This window comes from Heterodontus francisci, unplaced genomic scaffold (genome assembly GCF_036365525.1).
Source record: "Heterodontus francisci isolate sHetFra1 unplaced genomic scaffold, sHetFra1.hap1 HAP1_SCAFFOLD_185, whole genome shotgun sequence".
Taxonomy (NCBI): Eukaryota; Metazoa; Chordata; class Chondrichthyes; order Heterodontiformes; family Heterodontidae; genus Heterodontus; species Heterodontus francisci.
In genome coordinates this window covers 389,554-404,000 of record NW_027140672.1, presented here as the reverse complement: position 1 = coordinate 404,000, position 14,447 = coordinate 389,554, and positions in this window count along the sequence as shown.

Genomic DNA, 14,447 nt, shown 5'->3' with positions numbered 1-14,447 from the left:
AAGTGAGGAGAGTGTGTTCCCCTGACCGTTTAATACAGACGGGACATGTTACCAGGTGAACAGTATAAGCGAGGAGAGTGTGTTCCCCTGATGGTTTAATACACACGGGACATGTTACCAGGCGAACAGTATAAGTGAGGAGAGTGTGTTCCACTGATGGTTTAATATACACGGGACATGTCACAAGGCGAACAGCATAAGTGAGGAGAGTGTGTTCCCCTGATGGTTTAATACTGACGGGACATGTTACCAGGTGAACTGTGTAAGTGAGGAGAGTGTGTTCCCCTGACGGTTTAATATACACAGGACATGTCACCAGGTGAAAAGTATAAGTGAGGAGAGTGTGTTGCCCTGATGGTTCAATATACACGGGACATGTTGCGAGGTGAACAGTGTATGAGGGGAGAGTGTGTTCCCCTGATTGTTTCATACTGACGGGACATGTCACCAGGTGAACAGTGTAAGTGAGGAGAGTGTGTTCCCCTGTTCGTTCAATACACGCGGGACATGTTACCAGGTGAACAGTATCAGTGAGGAGACATGTTACCAGGTGAACAGTATCAGTGAGGAGAGTTTGTTCCACTGATGGTTTAATATACACGGGACATGTTACCAGGTGAACAGCATTAGTGAGGAGAGTTTGTTCCACTGATGGTTTAATATACACGGGACATGTTACCAGGTGAACAGTATAAGTGAGGAGAGTCTGTTCCCCTGTTTGATCAAAACACGCGGGACATGTTACCAGGTGAACAGTATAAGTGAGGAGAGTTTGTTCCACTGATGGTTTAATATACACGGGACATGTCACCAGGTGAACAGTATAATTGAGGAGAGTGTGTTCCCCAGTTTGATCAATACACGCGGGAAATGTTACCAGCTAAACAGTATCAGTGAGGAGAGTGTGTTCCCCTGTTTGATCAATACACGCGGGACATGTTACCAGGTGAACAGTATAAGTGAGGAGAGTTTGTTACACTGATGGTTCAATATACACGGGACATGTTACCAGGTGAACTGTATAAGTGAGGAGAGTGTGTTCCCCTGATTGTTTAATATACACGGGACATGTTACGAGGTGAACAGTATAAGTGAGGAGAGTATTTTCCTCTCATGGTTTAATACACACGGGACATGTTACCAGGTGAACAGTGTAAGTGAGGAGAGTGTGTTCCCCTGATTGTTTAATACTGACGGGACGTGTCCCCAGGTGAACAGTATAAGTGAGGAGAGTGTGTTCCCCTGTTTGATCAATACACGCGGGAAATGTTACCAGGTGAACAGTATCAGTGAGGAGAGTTTGTTCCACTGATGTTTTAATATACACGGGACATGTTCCCAGGTGAACAGTATCAGTGAGGAGAGTTTGTTCCACTGATGGTTTAATATACACGGGACATGTCACCAGGTAAACAGTATAAGTGAGGAGAGTTTGTTCCACTGATGGATTAATATACACGGGACATGTTACCAGGTGAACAGTATAAGTGAGGAGAGTGTGTTCCCCTCACTGTTTAATATGCACTGGACATGTCACCAGATGAACATTATAAGTGAGGAGAGTGTGTTCCCCTGATGGTTTAACATTATGGGGACATGTTACCAGGGAACAGTATAAGTGAGGAGAGTATGTTCAACCGATGGTTTAATATACACGGGACATGTTACCAGGTGAACAGTATAAGTGAGGAGAGTGTTTTCCCCTCACTGTTTAGTATACACGGGACATGTCACCAGATGAACATTATAAGTCAGGAGAGTCTTTTCCCCTGATGGTTTATCATTCTGGGGACATGTTACCAGGGAACAGAATAAGTGAGGAGAGTGTGTTCAACTGATGGTTTAATATACACGGGACATGTTACCAGGTGAACAGTATAAGTGAGTAGAGGGAGTTCCACTGACGGTTTATTGTACACGGGACATGTTACCAGGTGAACAGTATAAGTGAGGAGAGTGTGTTCCCCTGATTGTTTAATATACATGGGACATGTTACGAGGTGAACAGTATTAGTGTGGAGAGTATTTTCCCCTCATGGTTTAATACACACGGGAAATGTTACCAGGTGAACATTATAAGTGAGGAGAGTGTGTTCCCCTGATTGTTTAATACTGAAGGGACATGTCAACAGGTGAACAGTGTAAGTGAGGAGAGAGTTTTCCCCTGATGGTTTAATGTGAAACGGACATGTTACCAGGTGAACAGTATAAGTAAGGAGAGTGTGTTCCCCTGATGGTTTAATACACACGGGACATGTTACCAGTTGAACAGTATAAGTGAGGAGAGTGAGCTACCCTGATGGTTTAATACACACGGGACATGTTACCAGGTGTACAGTATAACTAAGGAAAGTGTGTTCCCCTGATGGTTTAATATAGACGGGACATGTTACCAGGTTAACAGTATAAGTAAGGAGAGTGTGTTCCCCTGATGGTTTAATATAGACGGGACATATCACCGGGCGAACAGTATACTTGAGGAGCGTGTGTGCCCCTGATGGTTTAATAAACAAGGGACATTTTACCAGCTGAACAGTATAAGTGAGGAGATTGTGTTCCCCTGATGGTTCAATCTAGATGGGACATGTTACCAGGTTAACAGTATAAGTGAGGAGAGTGTGTTCCCTTGATTGTTTAATATACACGGGACATGTTACGAGGTGAACTGTATAAGTGAGGAGAGTATTTTACCCTCATGGTTTAATACACACGGGACATGTCACCAGTTGAGCAGTAGAAGTGAGGAGAGTGTGTTTCCCTGATTGTTTAATACTGACGGGACGTGTCACCAGATGAACAGTATAAGTGAGGAGAGTGTGTTCCCCTGTTTGTTCAATACACGCGGGACATGTTACCATGTGAACAGTATAAGTGAGGAGAGTTTGCTCCACTGATGGTTTAATATACACGGGACATGTTCCCAGGTGAACAGTATAACTGAGGAGAGTTTGTTCCACTGATGCTATAATATACACGGGACATGTCACCAGGTAAACAGTACAAGTGAGGAGAGTTTGTTCCACTGATGGATTAATATACACGGGACATGTTACCAGGTGAACAGTATAAGTGAGGAGAGTGTGTTCCCCTCACTGTTTAATATGCACTGGACATGTCACCAGATGAACATTATAAGTGAGGAGGGTGTGTTCCCCTGATGGTTTAACATTATGGGGACATGTTACCAGGGAACAGTATAAGTGAGGAGAGTATGTTCAACCGATGGTTTAATATACACGGGACATGTTACCAGGTGAACAGTATAAGTGAGGAGAGTGTTTTCCCCTCACTGTTTAGTATACACGGGACATGTCACCAGATGAACATTATAAGTGAGGAGAGTGTTTTCCCCTGATGGTTTATCATTCTGGGGACATGTTACCAGGGAACAGAATAAGAGAGGAGAGTGTGTTCAACTGATGGTTTAATATACACGGGACATGTTACCAGGTGAACAGTATAAGTGAGGAGAGGGAGTTCCACTGACGGTTTATTGTACACGGGACATGTTACCAGGTGAACAGTATAAGTGAGGAGAGTGTGTTCCCCTGATTGTTTAATATACATGGGACATGTTACGAGGTGAACAGTATTAGTGTGGAGAGTATTTTCCCCTCATGGTTTAATACACACGGGAAATGTTACCAGGTGAACATTATAAGTGAGGAGAGTGTGTTCCCCTGATTGTTTAATACTGAAGGGACATGTCATCAGGTAAACAGTATAAGTGAGGAGAGTGTGTTCCCCTGATGGTTTAATACCAACGGGACATGTCAACAGGTGAACAGTGTAAGTGAGGAGAGAGTTTTCCCCTGATGGTTTAATGTGAAACGGACATGTTACCAGGTGAACAGTATAAGTGAGGAGAGTGTGTTCCCCTGATTGTTTAATATACATGGGACATGTTACGAGGTGAACAGTATTAGTGTGGAGAGTATTTTCCCCTCATGGTTTAATACACACGGGAAATGTTACCAGGTGAACATTATAAGTGAGGAGAGTGTGTTCCCCTGATTGTTTAATACTGAAGGGACATGTCACCAGGTAAACAGTATAAGTGAGGAGAAAGTGTTCCCCTGATGGTTTAATACCAACGGGACATGTCAACAGGTGAACAGTGTAAGTGAGGAGAGAGTTTTCCCCTGATGGTTTAATGTGAAACGGACATGTCACCAGGTGAACAGTATAAGTAAGGAGAGTGTGTTCCCCTGATGGTTTAATACAAACGGGACATGTTACCAGTTGAACAGTATAAGTGAGGAGAGTGAGCTACCCTGATGGTTTAATACACACGGGACATGTCACCAGGTGAACAGTATAAATAAGGATAGTGTGTTCCCCTGATGGTTTAATATAGACGGGACATGTTACCAGGTTAACAGTATAAGTAAGGAGAGTGTGTTCCCCTGATGGTTTAATATACACGGGACATATCACCAGGTGTACAGTATAAATAAGGATAGTGTGTTCCCCTGATGGTTTAATATAGACGGGACATGTTACCAGGTTAACAGTATAAGTAAGGAGAGTGTGTTCCCCTGATGGTTTAATATACACGGGACATATCACCGGGCGAACAGTATACTTGAGGAGCGTGTGTGCCCCTGATGGTTTAATAAACAAGGGACATTTTACCAGCTGAACAGTATAAGTGAGCAGATTGTGTTCCCCTGATGGTTTAACATACAAGGGACATTTTACCAGCTGAATAGTATAACTGTGGAGAGTGTGTTCCCCTGATGGTTCAATCTAGATGGGACATGTTACCAGGTTAACAGTATAAGTGAGGAGAGTGTGTTCCCTTGATTGTTTAATATACACGGGACATGTTACGAGGTGAACTGTATAAGTGAGGAGAGTATTTTCCCCTCATGGTTTAATACACACGGGACATGTCACCAGTTGAGCAGCAGAAGTGAGGAGAGTGTGTTTCCCTGATTGTTTAATACTGACGGGACGTGTCACCAGATGAACAGTATAAGTGAGGAGAGTGTGTTCCCCTGTTTGTTCAATACACGCGGGACATGTTACCTGGTGAACAGTATAAGTGAGGAGAGTTTGTTCCACTGATGGTTTAATATACACGGGACATGTTCCCAGGTGAACAGTATAACTGAGGAGAGTTTGTTCCACTGATGCTTTAATATACACGGGACATGTTACCAGGTGAACAGTATACGTGAGGAGAGTGTGTTCACCTGATAGTTTAATAATGAAGGGACATGTCAACAGATGAACAGTATAAGTGAGGAGAGTGTGTTCCCCTGATGGTTTAATACCCACGGGACATGTCAACAGGTGAACAGTGTAAGTCAGGAGAGAGTTTTCCCCTGATGGTTTGATATGAACCGGACATGTTACCAGGTGAACAGTATAAGTAAGGAGAGTGTGTTCCCCTGATGATTTAATACACACGGGACATGTCAACAGGTGAACAGTATAGGTGAGGAGAGTGTGTACCCCTGATAGTTTAATATAGACGGGACATGTTACCAGGTGAACTGCATAAGTGAGGGCAGTGTGTTCCCCTGATGGTTTAATATACACAGGACATGTTACCAGGTGAACAGTCTAAGTCAGGAGAGTCTGTTCCACTGATGGTTTAATATTCATGGGACATGTTACCAGGTGAACAGTATAAGTGAGGAGAGTGAGCTCCCCTGATGGTTTAATACACACGGGACATGTCACCAGGTGAACAGTATAAATGAGGAGAGTGTGTTCCCCTGATGGTTTAATATAGACGGGACATGTTACCAAGTTAACAGTATATGTAAGGAGAGTGTGTTCCCCTGATGGTTTAATATACACGGGACATGTCACCGGGCGAACAGTATAAGTGAGGAGCCTGTGTTCCCCTGATGGTTTAATATACAAGGGACATTTTACCAGCTGAACAGTGTAAGTGACGAGATTGTGTTCCCTGATGGTTTAATATACAAGGGACTTTTATCAGCTGAATAGCATAAGTGCGGAGAGTGTGCTCACTGATGATTTAATATACACGGGACATGTCACCTGGTGAACAGTATAAGTGAGGAGAGTCTGTTCCCCTGATGGTTTAATATACACGGGACATGTCACGAGGTGAACAGTATAAGTGAGGAGAATCTGTTCCCCTGATGGTTTAATATAGACGGGACATGTTACCAGGTTAACAGTATAAGTAAGGAGAGTGTGTTCCCCTGATGGTTTAATATACACGGGTCATGTCACCGGGCGAACAGTATAAGTGAGGAGAGTGTGTTCCCCTGATGTTTTAATATACACGGGACATGTCACTAGGCGAACCATATAAGTGAGGAGAGTGTGTTCCCCTGACCGTTTAATATATACGGGACATGTCACCAGGTGAACAGTATAAGTGAGGAGAGTGTGTTCCCCTGACCGTTTAATATACACGGGACATGTTACCAGGCGAACAGTCTAAGTGAGGAGAGTGTGTTCCAATGATGGTTTAATATGCACGGGACATGTCACAAGGCGAACAGTGTAAGTGAGGAGAGTGTGTTCCCCTCATGGTTTAATACTGACGGGACATGTTGCCAGGCGAACTGTATAAGTGAGGAGAGTGTGTTCCCCTGACGGTTTAATATACACAGGACATGTTACCAGGTGAACAGTATAAGTCAGGAGAGTCTGTTCCCCTGATGGTTTAATATACACGGGACATGTCACCAGGTGAACAGTATACATAAGGAGAGTATGTTCCCCTGATGGTTTAATATAGACGGGATATGTTACCAGGTTAACAGGATAAGTAAGGAGAGTGTGTTCCCCTGATGGTTTAATATACACGGGTCATGTCACCGGGCGAACAGTATAAGTGAGGAGAGTGTGTTCCCCTGATGTTTTAATATACCCGGGACATGTCACCAGGGGAACAGTATAAGTGAGGAGAGTGTGTTCCCCTGACCGTTTAATATACACGGGACATGTCACCAGGCGAACAGTATAAGTGAGGAGAGTGTGTTCCCCTGATGGTTTAATACCCACGGGACATGTCAGCAGGTGAACAGTGTAAGTCAGGAGAGAGTTTTCCCCTGATGGTTTGATATGAACCGGACATGTTACCAGGTGAACAGTATAAGTAAGGAGAGTGTGTTCCCCTGATGATTTAATACACACGGGACATGTCAACAGGTGAACAGTATAAGTGAGGAGAGTGTGTACCCCTGATGGTTTAATATAGACGGGACATGTTACCAGGTGAACTGCATAAGTGAGGGCAGTGTGTTCCCCTGATGGTTTAATATACACAGGACATGTTACCAGGTGAACAGTCTAAGTCAGGAGAGTCTGTTCCACTGATGGTTTAATATTCATGGGACATGTTACCAGGTGAACAGTATAAGTGAGGAGAGTGAGCTCCCCTGATGGTTTAATACACTGGGGACATGTCACCAGGTGAACAGTATAAATAAGGAGAGTGTGTTCCCCTGATGGTTTAATATAGACGGGACATGTTACCAGGTTAACAGTAAATGTAAGGAGAGTGTGTTCCCCTGATGGTTTAATATATACGGGAAATGTCACCGGGCGAACAGTACAAGTGAGGAGCCTGTGTTCCCCTGATGGTTTAATATACAAGGGACATTTTACCAGCTGAACAGTGTAAGTGACGAGATTGTGTTCCCTGATGGTTTAATATACAAGGGACATTTTATCAGCTGAATAGCATAAGTGCGGAGAGTGTGCTCACTGATGATTTAATATAGACGGGACATGTCACCAGGCGAACAGTATAAGTGAGGAGAGTGTGTTCCCCTGACGGCATAATATACACGGGACATGTCACCTGGTGAACAGTATCAGTGAGGAGAGTCTGTTCCCCTGATGGTTTAATATACACGGGACATGTCACCAGGTGAACAGCATAAGTGAGGAGAGTCTGTTCCCCTGATGGTTTAATATAGACGGGACATGTTACCAGGTTAACAGTATAAGTGAGGAGAGTGAGCTCCCCTGATGGTTTAATACACACGGGACATGTCACCAGGTGAACAGTATAAATGAGGAGAGTGTGTTCCCCTGATGGTTTAATATAGACGGGACATGTTACCAAGTTAACAGTATATGTAAGGAGAGTGTGTTCCCCTGATGGTTTAATATACACGGGACATGTCACCGGGCGAACAGTATAAGTGAGGAGCCTGTGTTCCCCTGATGGTTTAATATACAAGGGACATTTTACCAGCTGAACAGTGTAAGTGACGAGATTGTGTTCCCTGATGGTTTAATATACAAGGGACTTTTATCAGCTGAATAGCATAAGTGCGGAGAGTGTGCTCACTGATGATTTAATATAGACGGGACATGTCACCAGGCGAACAGTATAAGTGAGGAGAGTGTGTTCCCCTGACGGCATAATATACACGGGACATGTCACCTGGTGAACAGTATAAGTGAGGAGAGTCTGTTCCCCTGATGGTTTAATATACACGGGACATGTCACGAGGTGAACAGTATAAGTGAGGAGAGTCTGTTCCCCTGATGGTTTAATATAGACGGGACATGTTACCAGGTTAACAGTATAAGTAAGGAGAGTGTGTTCCCCTGATGGTTTAATATACACGGGTCATGTCACCGGGCGAACAGTATAAGTGAGGAGAGTGTGTTCCCCTGATGTTTTAATATACACGGGACATGTCACTAGGCGAACCATATAAGTGAGGAGAGTGTGTTCCCCTGACCGTTTAATATATACGGGACATATCACCAGGTGAACAGTATAAGTGAGGAGAGTGTGTTCCCCTGACCGTTTAATATATACGGGACAATTCACCAGGTGAACCGTATAAGTGAGGAGAGTGTGTTCCCCTGACCGTTTAATATACACGGGACATGTTACCAGGCGAACAGTATAAGTGAGGAGAGTGTGTTCCAATGATGGTTTAATATGCACGGGACATGTCACAAGGCGAACAGTGTAAGTGAGGAGAGTGTGTTCCCCTCATGGTATAATACTGACGGGACATGTTGCCAGGCGAACTGTATAAGTGAGGAGAGTGTGTTCCCCTGACGGTTTAATATACACAGGACATGTTACCAGGTGAACAGTATAAGTCAGGAGAGTCTGTTCCCCTGATGGTTTAATATACACGGGTCTTGTCACCAGGTGAACAGTATACATAAGGAGAGTATGTTCCCCTGATGGTTTAATATACACGGGTCATGTCACCGGGCGAACAGTATAAGTGAGGAGAGTGTGTTCCCCTGATGTTTTAATATACACGGGACATGTCACCAGGGGAACAGTATAAGTGAGGAGAGTGTGTTCCCCTGACCGTTTAATATACACGGGACATGTCACCAGGCGAACAGTATAAGTGAGGAGAGTGTGTTCCCCTGATGTTTTAATATACACGGGACATGTCACCAGGTGAACAGTATAAGTGAGGAGAGTGTGTTCCCCTGACCGTTTAATATACACGGGACATGTTACCAGGCGAACAGAATAAGTGAGGAGAGTGTTTTCCAATATTGGTTTAATATACACGGGACATGTCACAAGGCGAACAGTCTAAGTGAGGAGAGTGTGTTCCCCTGATGGTTTAATACTGAAGGGACATGTTACCAGGTGAACTGTATAAGTGAGGAGAGAGTGTTCCCCTGACGGTTTAATATACACGGGTCATGTCACCAGGTGAACAGTATAAGTGAGGAGAGTGTGTTCCCCTGATTGTTTAATATACACGGGATTTGTTACGAGGTGAACAGTATAAGTGACGAGAGTATTTTCCCCTCATGGTTCAATACACACGGGACATGTTACCAGGTGAACACTATAAGTGAGGAAAGTGTGTTCCCTTGATTGTTTAATACTGACGGGACATGTCACCAGGTGAACAGTATAAGTGAGGAGAGTGTGTTCCCGTGATTGTTTAATACTGACGGGACGTTTCAACAGTTGAACAGTATAAGTGAGGAGAGTATGTTCCCTTGATGGTTGAATATACACGGGACATGTTACGAGGTGAACAGTATAAATGAGGAGAGTGTGTTCCCCTAACCGTTTAATATACACGGGACATGTCACCAGGTGAACTGCATAAGTGAGGAGAGTGTGTTCCCCTGACGGGTTAATATACACGGAACAGGTCACCAGGCGAACAGTTTAATTGAGGAGAGTGTGTTCCCCTGATTTTTTAATATTGAATGGACGTGACAGAAGATGAACAATATAAGTGAGGTGTGTGTGTTCCCCTGATAGTTTAATACAGACGGGACATGTTACCAGTTGAGCATTATAATTGAGGACAGTGAGCTCCCCTGATGTTTTAATACACACGGGACATGTCACCAGGTGAACTGTATAAGTGAGGAGAGTGTGTTCCCCTGATGGTTTAATATACACAGGACATGTTACCAGGTTAACAGTATAAGTGAGGAGAGTGTGTTCCCCTGACGGTTTCATATACACCGGACATGTTACCAGTTGAACAGTATAAGTGAGGAGAGTGTGTTCCCATGATGGTTTAATATACACGGGACAGGTTACCAGATGAACAGTATAAGTGAGGAGAGTGTATTCCCCTGATTGTTTAATACACACAGGACATTTTATCAGGTGAACAGTATAAGTGAGGAGAGTATTTTCCCCTCACGGTTTTATATACACGCGACAATTCACCAGGTGAACATTATAAGTGAGGAGTGTGTGTTCCCCTGATGGTTTAATATTATGGGGACATGTCACAAGGCGAACAGTAAAAGTGAGGAGAATGTGTTCCCCTGATTGTTTAATACTAACGGGACATGTTACCAGGTGAACAGTATAAGTGAGGAGAGTGTGTTTCACTGACGCTTTATGATACACGGGACATGTCACCAGGTGAACATTATAAGTGAGGAGAGTGTGTTGCCCTGATGTTTTAATATACACGGGACATGTCACCAGGTGAACAGTATAAGTGAGGAGAGTGTGTTCCCCTGACCGTTTAATTTACACGGGACATGTCACCAGGTTGACAGGATAAGTAAGGAGAGTGTGTTCCCCTGATGGTTTAATATTCCCGGGACATGACACCGGGCGAACAGTACAATTGAGGAGCGTGTGTTCCTCTGATGGTTTAATATACAAGGGACATTTTACCAGCTGAACAGTATAAGTGAGGAGATTGTGTTCCCCTGATGGTTTAATATACAAGGGACATTTTACTAGCTGAATAGTAGAAGTGCGGAGAGTGTGCTCACTGATGGTTTAATATACACTGGACATGTCACCAGGCGAACAGTATAAGTGAGGAGAGTGTGTTCCCCTGACGGTTTAATATACACGGGACATGTCACCAGGTGAACAGTATAAGTGAGGAGAGCATGTTCCCCTGATGGTTTAATGCACACGGGACATGTTGCGAGGTGAACGGTATAAGTGAGGGGAGTGTGTTCCTCTGATGGTTTAATATACACAGGACATGTTACCAAGTGAACAGTATAAGTCAGGAGAGTCTGTTCCCCTGATGGTTTAATATACACGGGACACGTCACCAGGTGAACAGTCGACATAAGGAGAGTATGTTCCCCTGATGGTTTAATATACACGGGACATGTCACCAGGTTAACAGTATAAGTAAGGAGAGTGTATTCCCCTGATGGTTTAATATACACGGGTCATGTCACCGGGCGAACATTATAAGTGAGAAGAGTGTGTTCCCCTGATGTTTTCATATACACCGGACATGTTACCAGTTGAACAGTATAAGTGAGGAGAGTGTGTTCCCATGATGGTTTAATATACACGGGACAGGTTACCAGATGAACAGTATAAGTGAGGAGAGTGTATTCCCCTGATTGTTTAATACACACAGGACATTTTATCAGGTGAACAGTATAAGTGAGGAGAGTATTTTCCCCTCACGGTTTTATATACACGCGACAATTCACCAGGTGAACATTATAAGTGAGGAGTGTGTGTTCCCCTGATGGTTTAATATTATGGGGACATGTTACCAGGGAACAGTATAAGTGAGGAGAGTGTGTTCCTCTGTTGGTTTAATATACACGGGACATGTTACCAGGTGAACAGTATAAGTGAGGAGAATGTGTTCACCTGATGGTTGAATAAACACGGGACATGTCACCAGGCGAACAGTAGATGTGAGGAGACTGTGTTCCCAGATGGTTTAATATACACGGGACATGTCACAAGGCGAACAGTAAAAGTGAGGAGAATGTGTTCCCCTGATTGTTTAATACCAACGGGACATGTTACCAGGTGAACAGTATAAGTGAGGAGAGTGTGTTTCACTGACGCTTTATGATACACGGGACATGTCACCAGGTGAACAGTATAAGTGAGGAGAGTGTGTTCCCCTGACCGTTTAATTTACACGGGACATGTCACCAGGTTAACAGTATAAGTAAGGAGAGTGTGTTCCCCTGATGGTTTAATATTCCCGGGACATGTCACCGGGCGAACAGTACAATTGAGGAGCGTGTGTTCCTCTGATGGTTTAATATACAAGGGACATTTTACCAGCTGAACAGTATAAGTGAGGAGATTGTGTTCCCCTGATGGTTTAATATACAAGGGACATTTTACTAGCTGAATAGTAGAAGTGCGGAGAGTGTGCTCACTGATGGTTTAATATACACTGGACATGTCACCAGGCGAACAGTATAAGTGAGGAGAGTGTGTTCCCCTGACGGTTTAATATACACGGGACATGTCACCAGGTGAACAGTATAAGTGAGGAGAGCGTGTTCCCCTGATGGTTTAATGCACACGGGACATGTTGCGAGGTGAACGGTATAAGTGAGTGGAGTGTGTTCCCCTGATGGTTTAATATAGACGGGACATGTTACCAGGTGAACAGGATAAGTGATGAGAGTTTGTTCCCCTGATGGTTTAATATACACAGGACATGTTACCAGGTGAACAGTATAAGTCAGGAGAGTCTGTTCCCCTGATGGTTTAATATACACGGGACACGTCACCAGGTGAACAGTCGACATAAGCAGAGTATGTTCCCCTGATGGTTTAATATACACGGGACATGTCACCAGGTTAACAGTATAAGTAAAGAGAGTGTGTTCCCCTGATGGTTTAATATACACGGGTCATGTCACCGGGCGAACATTATAAGTGAGGAGAGTGTGTTCCCCTGATGTTTTAATATACACGGGACATGTCACCAGGGGAAGAGTATAAGTGAGGAGAGTGTGTTCCCCTGACAGTTTAATATACACGGGACATGTCACCAGGCGAACAGTATACGTGAAGAGAGTGTGTTCCTCTGATGTTTTAATATACACGGGACATGTCACCAGGTGAACAGTATTAGTGAGTAGAGTGTGTTCCCCTGATCGTTTAATACACACGGGGCATGTTACCAGGCGAACAGCATAAGTGAGGAGAGTGTGTTCCAAGGATGGTTTAATATACACGGGACATGTCACAAGGCGAACAGTATAAGTGAGGAGAGTGTGTTCCCCTGATGGTTTTATACTGACGGGACATGTTACCAGGTGAAGTCTATAAGTGAGGAGAGTGTGTTCCCCTGACGGTTTAATATACACAGGACATGTTACCAGGTGAACAGTATAAGTCAGGTGAGTCTGTTCCCCTGATGGTTCAATATACACGGGACATGTCACCAGGTGAACAGTATACATAAGGAGAGTATGTTCCCCTGATGGTTTAATATAGACGGGACATGTTACCAGGTTAACAGGATAAGTAAGGAGAGTGTGTTCCCCTGATGGTTTAATGTACACGGGTCATGTCACCGGGCGAACAGTATAAGTGAGGAGAGTGTGTTCCCCTGATGTTTTAATATACACGGAACATGTCAGCAGGTAAACAGTATAAGTGAGGAGAGTGATTACCCCTGACCTTTTAATATACACGGGACATGTTACAAGGTGAACTGTGTAAGTGAGGAGAGTGTGTTCCAATGATGGTTTAATATACAGGGGACATGTCACAATTCGAACTGTTTAAGTGAGGAGAGTGTGTTCCCCTGATGGTTTGATACTGACGGGACATGTTACCAGGTGAACTGTATAAGTGAGGAGAGTGTGTTCCCCTGACGCTTTAATATATACGTGACATGTCACCAGGTGAACAGTATAAGTGATGAGAGTGTGTTCCCCTGATTGATTAATATACACGGGATTTGTTACCAGGTGAACAGTATAAGTGAGGAGAGTATTTTCCCCTGATTGTTTAATACTGACGGGACATGTCACCAGGTGAACAGTATAAGTGAGGAGAGTGTGTTCCCCTGATTGTTTAATACTGACGGGACGTTTCAACAGTTGAACAGTATAAGTGAGGAGAGTATGTTCCCTTGATTGTTGAATATAAACGGGGCATGTTACGAGGTGAACAGTATAAATGAGGAGAGTGTGTTCCCCTAACCGTTTAATAAACACGGGACATGTCACCAGGTGAACAGTATAAGTGAGGAGAGTGTGTTCCCCTGACGGGTTAATATGCACGG